This window comes from Myotis lucifugus, unplaced genomic scaffold (assembly GCF_000147115.1).
Source record: "Myotis lucifugus unplaced genomic scaffold, Myoluc2.0 scaffold_196, whole genome shotgun sequence".
NCBI classification, from domain to species: domain Eukaryota; kingdom Metazoa; phylum Chordata; class Mammalia; order Chiroptera; family Vespertilionidae; genus Myotis; species Myotis lucifugus.
The window spans coordinates 2,287,963-2,296,561 of NW_005871244.1; the positions used below are offsets into that span (position 1 = coordinate 2,287,963).

Here is an 8,599-nt window from a genome sequence, read left to right on the forward strand (position 1 = left end):
ACATACAAAACATTCCCCAGGGGGGGTTCCCCCCTGAAGGCAAAGGCCAGGGACCGAGGCCAGGGTTTTCGCGGTTTCCCCAGCGCGGGGCCCGGGGGGCCCAGTGCGCAGGCGCACCGCGCCCTCTCCGGCGCGGACTCTCCTTCGCGCGGGGTTGGAGGCACCGCATTGGGACTTGCGCTGGCGCTGGCTGTGCCGCTCCGCACCGCCCACCCGCTTCACGAAACACACGGGCATCGCCCTCCACGCAGTCGAGTCAAGTGCATCTTCATCATCGCCCAGAAGGAACGGTACTGGTTCCTTCTACCGAGGCCGGGCTTTGCCAAAATGATCCTGGCCTCGCATCAGAGTCTTGCCTAATCTCTGCTGAGTCATGTCATGCGGTTTTCTTTCTTTCACAGGTTCTTCCCCCTGCCAGGCACCTTGGCACAGCCCATACCTGGACGCTTTTCGGCAACCCCTGTTGACATCTCACCTCCCCTGTTCCTCGGTGTCTTCATCAGTCAGCCCCTCGCCTACTTGCATTTGCCTCACGTCCCCCAACAGCTGGAGGAACACCCCACCTAGTGTTTTATGACACCCAAGGATCTCCCCTCTCCACACCCTCCACCCTTCTCTCTCTCATTGGTAAGTGCTGGTGGGGGTTTTGGAACACATGCCTAAGGGAACCCCTTCATAGTCTACACTGTGATTTTTAGCAGCCTCCTGGCATGGGGCTGCAGCAAGGCCACGTGGTGCTCTGGCAGCTCTCTGTTTGCTCGTCCCACCCTCTAGGCTAGGCCCAGCAGTGGCCCCCACCTCCAGCCCAACATTCAACAACCTAAAGCAGAGGTCCTCAAACTTTTTAAACAGGGGGCCAGTTCACTGTCCCTCAACCGTTGGCGGGCCGGACTATAGTTTAAAAAAAAACTATGAACAAATTCCTATGCACACTGCACATATCTTATTTTGAAGTAAAAAAACAAAACGGGAACAAATACAATATTTGTATTTGCATGTGGCCTGCGGGCCGTACTTTGAGGACCCCTGACCTAAAGCTTTCCCTCACCTGCTTAGTTTCTGTATTGCTTTCCTGCTCTAGCAGGCGTAGGAGCCTCATGGAGAAGACCTCTGATGTCCCTCAACCTTTGCCACATTGCAACTTAGTGCATCTTGGTCTCCCCCTTACCAGGGACACTGCTGGCACCAGGCAAGTAAGATCCCCCAGACCTCACTCCTCCACTGAAATAATTCCTTATTCCAGCGAAAATGGACTGAGATGTAAATGGAAAGTAGTTGTGAAACATACAGTCCAATGTTTAAATAACAAGTTAGTTCAGCTTCCCAGGGTCTGCACCACCCCATTTATACCCAGAATAGCTCATGAAGTGATCCTGTTCCCGGTGGCAACACACATCCGCAGTATCTAGAGCAGTGATGGCGAACCTTTTGAGCTCGGCGTGTCAGCATTTTGAAAAACCCTAACTTAACTCTGGTGCCGTGTCACATACAGAAATTTTTTGATATTTGCAACCATAGTAAAACAAAGACATATTTTTGATATTTATTTTATATATTTAAATGCCATTTAACAAAGAAAAAGCAACCAAAAAAATGAGTTCGCGTGTCACCTCTGATACGCGTGTCATAGGTTTGCCATCACTGATCTAGAGCATAATATGATACAAAGGTATGGGTCGTATATGGAGAAAATGATTAAATGGAGACATAAAGAGAATGACTTCAACCAATAAAGACACAACTGGTACTGACCATGTTTTAGTGATCCGCAGGTGATCAGGAACATATGAAGGAATGAAACAACCAAGATTAAAAACAAATGAAGAAAATGGGTTTTGGCAGGCTGTCCCCTCAGTGTGTCCATGCTCACAAGTACACAAGTGATGTGAAACCACTTGAAAAAAACTACTACAGTCAGGACCTAGGCAAATATACCTTTTATCATCAAGAGCATTAAATGTTGTTTTAGTGTTCTTTCCACTGTAAGGAGATTGTAAAGAGAAAAAAGTCTGTTGTTTTGGTTAAGAAGGCAAAATTGTCGTCGTCTTTGCAGATGTTATGAATATGTTCTTGGAAAACACCTAAGAAATGGTGTATATATAAATTCCTTTAAGCAGTAGAATGAAATAGTAATGTTTAAAATACCAGGATCTTTCATGTATGCCAGCAATAATCATCTGTAAATTTGGCACAGGGAACCCTGGCCGGGGTGGCTCATGTGGTTGGGCATCATCCCATGCAGTGAAAATTTGCCAGTTCAGTTCCCAGACAGGGCATATGCCAGGGTTGCAGGCTCAGTCCCGGGTAGGGGGCTTGCAGGAGGCAGCTGATTGGATTGATACACATCTCCCTCTCCTTCCTCTTTGTCGATAAATCAATAAAAATATTTATAAAATTAGAATGGGGAAATGACATTCACAGTAGCAATATCAACCACCCCAAAATAGATCTTACCATGGGATCCTAAAAATAGGGTTAGGACATCGTAGTAGGAAATGATAAACTTGTACTCAGCTTTGGACGGTGGTTTGAATAAATCTGAAGGACCTGTAGCTAAGGCGGGAGACAGGGCTGATGTCTGGGCGGAGGAGTGGTCCAACCAGGCCCCAGCCACATCCCAAGTCTACTTCACGATACCAGGTCCTATCTGCTGTCTCACCAGAGGGGCCATTTTCTAGTTTATTCTGTTACTTCTACATGAGATTATGCCTATGCAATATGCCTCTGCTGGGGGCATGCCTGTTGGAAGGGAGAGGAATAGCAGCATTATAATATGGAATTCCTACTGGCAAAGACATACATAGCATGTTCCTGGATAAAGAGAGCCACAACTTACTGGTTCAGGACAATGCCCAGGAAAATTTGAAATTAGTTTTTTGTCCCCAGAATTTCATAAAACATGTTTACCATTTGCCCATTAGAATACTAGGGAAGATGGTTGTGACCTTTTCTAAAGAGCAGTGAAAATCATTTCTGAGAGACTAGCCTTCTACCACCTGGTTTGTCCACAGTTAGTATTTCTCCAATGATGCACAAGGTCATTTGATGAACCGCTGTAATAGTAACCTGTTACAATAAGAACTGCTTTCTGTGCCTGCGTCTCCTCCCACGTCGTCCTTGGCAGGGCAGATGGAGCTCCCTTTGTCCAGTGGGGCGATGGCAAACGTGAAGCTAGCTGAGAATTAACAAGTGCTTGCACTCTTCAAACAAGATGACGAAAATATGAAGAAGCTGGGGCTAGGTGGGCGATGAGAGACCCATGGCCCTCGCATGCCCTTCACCCAGCTGCCTGAACCAAATGCCAGAAATGTGAGCGAGACCATCCCAGAGCATGAGCCACCCCCAGCAGAGCCACTGAGCGGACAGGGCACTGACCACAGATGCATGAGGACGCCTCCTGAGAGAGCACAGCAGAAGGAGCACTCTGCTGAGCCCAGCTAACAGTGCTGCGCCGCAGACTTGTGAGGGCAGGAGTCGGCTCTTGTTTAAAGTCACTAAATGGGGGAGGGGGCTGGTGTGTTATACATCAAAAGCTAGCTGATACAACTATTAACTGCCACCCATCTATATCCAACAGAAATAAAGAGAGAGCATTTTTAGAGTAGAAATTTCACCTCTGCTTGAAGAGCTTGACATGGGGCTTTCCCTGGAGTCCGAAGGAAAAGGGATGAGGTTAAGACAGGTAATATTTTTTTTTATTTAGACAAGGAGTTTTATTATCGCTCTTTTCTAAAATTTCTTTATTGATTAAGCTATTACATATGTGTCCTTATACCCCCATTATTCCCCAACGCCCCCACTCATGCCCTCACCCACCTTGTGTCTGTGTCCATTGGTTAGGCCTACATGCATGCATACAAATCCTTGGTTGATCTCTCTCCCTTACCCCCACCCTCCCCTACCTTCCCTCTGAGGTTTGATGATCTGATCCATGCTTCTCTGTCTCTGGATCTGTTTTTGTTCATCAGTTTATGTTGTTCATTATATTCCACAAATGAGTGAGATCCTGTGATATTTATCTTTCTCTGACTGGCTTACTTCACTTAGCATAATGCTCCCCAGTTCCATCCATGGTGTTGCAAATGGTAAGAATCCCTTCTTTTATACTGCAGTGGAGTATTCCATCGTGTAGATGTACCACTGTTTTTTAATCCACTCATCTGCTGATGGGCACTTAGGCTGTTTCCAAATCTTAGCTATGATGAATTGTGCTGCTATGAACATAGGGGTGCATATACCCTTTCTGATTGGTGTTTCTGGTTTCTTGGGATATATTCCCAGAAGTGGGATCACAGGGTCAAATGGGAGCTCCATTTTTAACTTTTTGAGGAAACTCCATGCTGTCTTCCATAGTGGCTGCACCAGTCTGCATTCCCACCAGCAGTGCACGAGGGTTCCTTTTTCTCTGCATCCTCGCCAGCACTTGTCATTTGTTGATTTGTTGATGATAGCTATTCTGACAGGTGTGAGGTGGTACCGCATTGTCATTTTGATTTGCATCTCTCAGATGATTAGTGACTTTGAACATGTTTTCATATGTCTTTTGGCCTTTCTTCTGTCTTCTTTCCAAAAGTATGTATTTAGGTCCGTTGCCCATTTTTTGATTGGGTTGTTTATCTTCCTTTTGTTAAGTTATATGAGTTCCCTGTAAATGTTGGAGATTAAACCCTTATCAGTGATAACATTTGCAAATATGTTCTCCCATGCAGTGGGCTTTATTCTTGTTCTGTTGATGGTTTCCTTTGCTGTGCAAAAGCTTTTTATTTTGATGTAGTCCCATTTTTTTATTTTCTCTTTAGTTTCCATTGCCTAGGAGCAGCATCAGTGAAGAAATTCCTTCGGCATATGTTTGCGATTTCGCTGCCTGTGGATTCCTCTAGTATTTTTATGGTTTCCCATCTTACGTTTAAGTCTTTTATCCATTTTGAGTTTATTTTTGTGTATAGTGTAAGTCGGTGGTCCAGTTTAATTTTTTTGCATGTATCTGTCCAATTTTCCCAACAGCATTTATTGAAGAGACTGTCTTGACTCCATTGTATGTTCTTGCCTCCTTTGTCGAATATTAATTGAGCATAGTGGTTTGGGTCGATTTCTGGGTTCTCTGTTCTATTCCATTGATCTATGTCTGTTCTTGTGCCGGTACCAGTCTGTTTTGAGAACAGTGGCTTTAGAATACAGCTTGATATGTGGTATTGAGATCCCTCCTATTTTGTTCTTCTTTCTTAGGATCACTGCAGCTATTCAGGGTCTTTTTTTTATTCCAGATGAATTTTTGGAAAGTTCTTCTAGGTCTGGACAGGTAATATTTCCTATGAATAGTCTATGTGCCAGGCCCTGTGTTGAGCACTGTGTCCTTTTTAACTGACAGACAATTGAATCTTAAGGAGGCAGTTATTATTTGCATTTCATAGAACAGATGGCTTAGAGTTTGCACTTCAATGCGTCTTCATGCCTCTCTAGCCTGTGCAGTCACAATATCACCAGGTCTTGTCAAAAGTATTATTTTCATCGAGAGCTATGTTTTTTTTGTGTGACATTCTTTGATGGCATTCAGAGTTGAGTCCTTGGGTGAGGTGTTCATTTGTTCAGAGTCACTGAGTTCAAAGAAAGTTAATTTTCCCATGTGGATGTTCTTCTCTTGCACAATATAGCGAAAAGAACACCTGAATGCCTATCTCACTCCCAGCAATTATGTGTGTCATCTTGAGATGTTACTTAACAACTCCCAGTTAAATCCCCCCGCAGGCATGAAATGGAATACGTGATACAGAAAAGAAGATACTCTATTTTGCCATCACTCGCAGCAATGATTGTAATTTATTGATGTTCTGCATTATTTTATGCACTAAATATATATTTACCCACAAACTTGGAAAATGAGTATCAAGTTGCCCCTTAAGCAGATTAAGAAACAGGCTGAGCCCTGGCTGGTTTTGCTCAGTGGATAGAGCGTCAGCCTGCGGACTGGAGGGTCTCCGGTTCTCCGGTTCGATTCAGATCAAGGGCATGTACCTTGGTTGCGGGCACATCCCCAGTAGGGGACGTGCAGGAGGCAGCTGATCGATGTTTCTCTCTCATCGATGTTTCTCACTCTCTATACCTCTCCCTTCCTCTCTGTAAAAAATCAATAAAATATATTTAAAAAAAAAGAAACAGGGTGAGATGGGTTAAGTAAGGCAGGCAGTAAGGATGGAGCTGAGATTGTCACCTTGGTCTGCCTGACTCCAAAGCCATCCTCTCGCATTCACTAGGACATATTTCCCATCTGTTCCGAGCTGCTGAGATGCACAGTGCGTGTCATGGCTTTGGCACAGACTTCCTCCTCTCCCATTCTTTCCTCCCTGGGATACCCAGGCTCCCAGGAGAGCATAGCTTGTATGGCATGGTCTAAAGCAGCGGTTCTCAACCTGTGGGTCGCGAACCCTTTGGCGGTCGAACAGCCTTTCACAGGGGTGCCCTAAGACCATCCTGCATATCAAATATTTACATTATGATTCATAACAGTAGCAACATTGCAGTTATGAAGTAGCAACGAAAATAATTTATGGTTGGGTCACAACATGAGGAACTGTATTTAAAGGGCCAGAAGGTTGAGAACCACTGGTCTAAAGATAAGAGGTTCTGCTCTGAGACCAACAAGGTTGGGTTGTGTATTTCTGCATTTTTTTCTGAGTTAGGACGGAGCAGGCAGAGTGGAAAGAGACGGTGTCATGAGCAGCATTGTCCTGGGTATTGGCAGAGGGCAGGAGCATGACAGAGGCCACATGGATCACAGAGGACTGTTATCATTGTACCTGGTCTGTGTTCATGGGAGATTCAAAGTGAAAGAGGAGTGACTGTAGGTAGCTCTGTGCCTATCTTTTCACTTGGGGAGGCTTGGTAGGGTGAGTCTCAAATCCCTCTCCACATTTCCCCAGGTTCTTTGCTTCTTTTTGTCTATGTTTCTCCTGAACCACAGAAGTGGATGCATAGTGGGTCATACTAGGTAACTACATTGTCAACGACAACGCGATCCAACAAAATATACCTCCCCAGTTTTTCTCCGGATTAGTTGATGAATCTCAGGCTGGATACCGGATTTCTAATGTGTGATGATATGAGTAATGGCACCGATGTGCAGTCAACGGTGTGGACACAAAGATGGAGGGATGTCTCGTCCAGGTGATGGAGGATGTCTAGCCCACAGTCTCCAAGAGGCAGCGCGTGCCGATTCCTCGTTCACTCCCTCAGGTTCCCTGACTGCGGTGTTCTCTTTGCCCTGGTGCTGTGCCCTCTGTATATTTCTAATTCAGCACTGAAACCCTGCCCAGTGCTTCTCGGTCCTGCATCAGAGTCAAGTGTGAATCCTCACTCAGCTCTTCAAGGCCTGCAAGACCTGGGCCCTGTTTCCTCTTTGACTTTGCCGTTAGGATTGTCCCCTTCAGCCACTCACCCCTGACTCACCTGGACTGCTACAGTCCGGATCTTGTCAGCCTGGCTCCCTCCTCAGCACCTCAGCTCTAGCTACTCCATCTGCCTGGAATGCTCCTCACTCACATCGGCCTGACTAACATGCTCCCTCCATTAAGGCTGGCTGAGCCCTCACCTGCTCACAGAGGCCTGCCCAGGCCTCCATCTTTCATATTGCTAAATGCAGGCATCCTCTCCCCACCCCCACCCCACCCCCATGTTCCTTATCCCTTTACCTTGGCCTAAATTGTCTGTCTGGTATGCCACTCACCAGCTAGCTGACTATGTTCTTCTTTGTTATGTGCATTGCTTATCTCTCGCCTCCCCCATAGCCCCTGCTTGAATACAAGCTCCCTGATCTTAGGGATCATTGTCCCTTGTTCACTGGTGTATCTCAAGCAGCCCAGAACTTTGCTGAGCACACACTGGAGTCAGCCGGACAGTATCTGTTGATGTGAGGAAGAGTCTGTCTCCCCCACTGCATTGCGACAGCCTTGAGGACAAGGGCCTTGTTTCATTGGTCTCTGTCAGCCCCCTTCCAGGACACTTTCTGATACAACTGGACAGACACTGCTGAATATTTGTGGAATGAGTAAGTGACAGTAATAGAGAAAACATTTCTGCTTCCAGACGGTAGAGTTTCCTGTAGGTGCCATCTGTGTCAGCACCCTGCGTGTGTCAGCTGCCGTGCAAACCCTGCTAGTAAGCTGGGAAGCTTCTTTAAATGCTCACCTGAGGATATGTTTTTTATGGATTTTAGAGAGAGGAGAAGGAGAGAGAGAAACCTCTATGTGAGAGAGAAACATTGATTGGTTACCTCCTATATGCATTCCGATCGGGGATCAAACCCACAACCTGGGTATGTGCCCTGACAGGGAATTGAACCTCCCACCTTTCCGTGGACAGGCGAAGCTCCCACCCACTGAGGCACACCAGCCAGGTCAGCGGGGACACATTTCAGAGCCAGAATCTGATCCACTGTCTGCGGATCCCTCAGGACCTTTGCTCTAGCTAATCCATCTGCCGGGAATGCTGCTCACCCACACCTGCTTCCATCTCAGAGGGAGTATCCTTGCCTTGTTGAGTTGGGCAAACTTGTACTATATTTACATCTAATGTTTCATTATATTTTGTGGAAATGAAAGCATCC

General features: G+C 46.1%; 1 long non-coding RNA gene across 2 annotated transcripts; it reads left to right on the forward strand.

Moving 5' to 3' along the window:
- Nucleotides 1–113: 113 nt before the first annotated feature.
- Nucleotides 114–1,189, forward strand: LOC102438944. 2 transcript variants are annotated; one of them, XR_001349900.2, is made up of 3 exons: nucleotides 114–290; nucleotides 402–627; nucleotides 1,082–1,189. It is a non-coding gene; the product is annotated as an uncharacterized LOC102438944 (long non-coding RNA). The 2 variants fall into 2 exon arrangements; XR_001349901.2 differs by having other exon boundaries at nucleotides 1,085–1,189.
- Nucleotides 1,190–8,599: the final 7,410 nt, after the last annotated feature.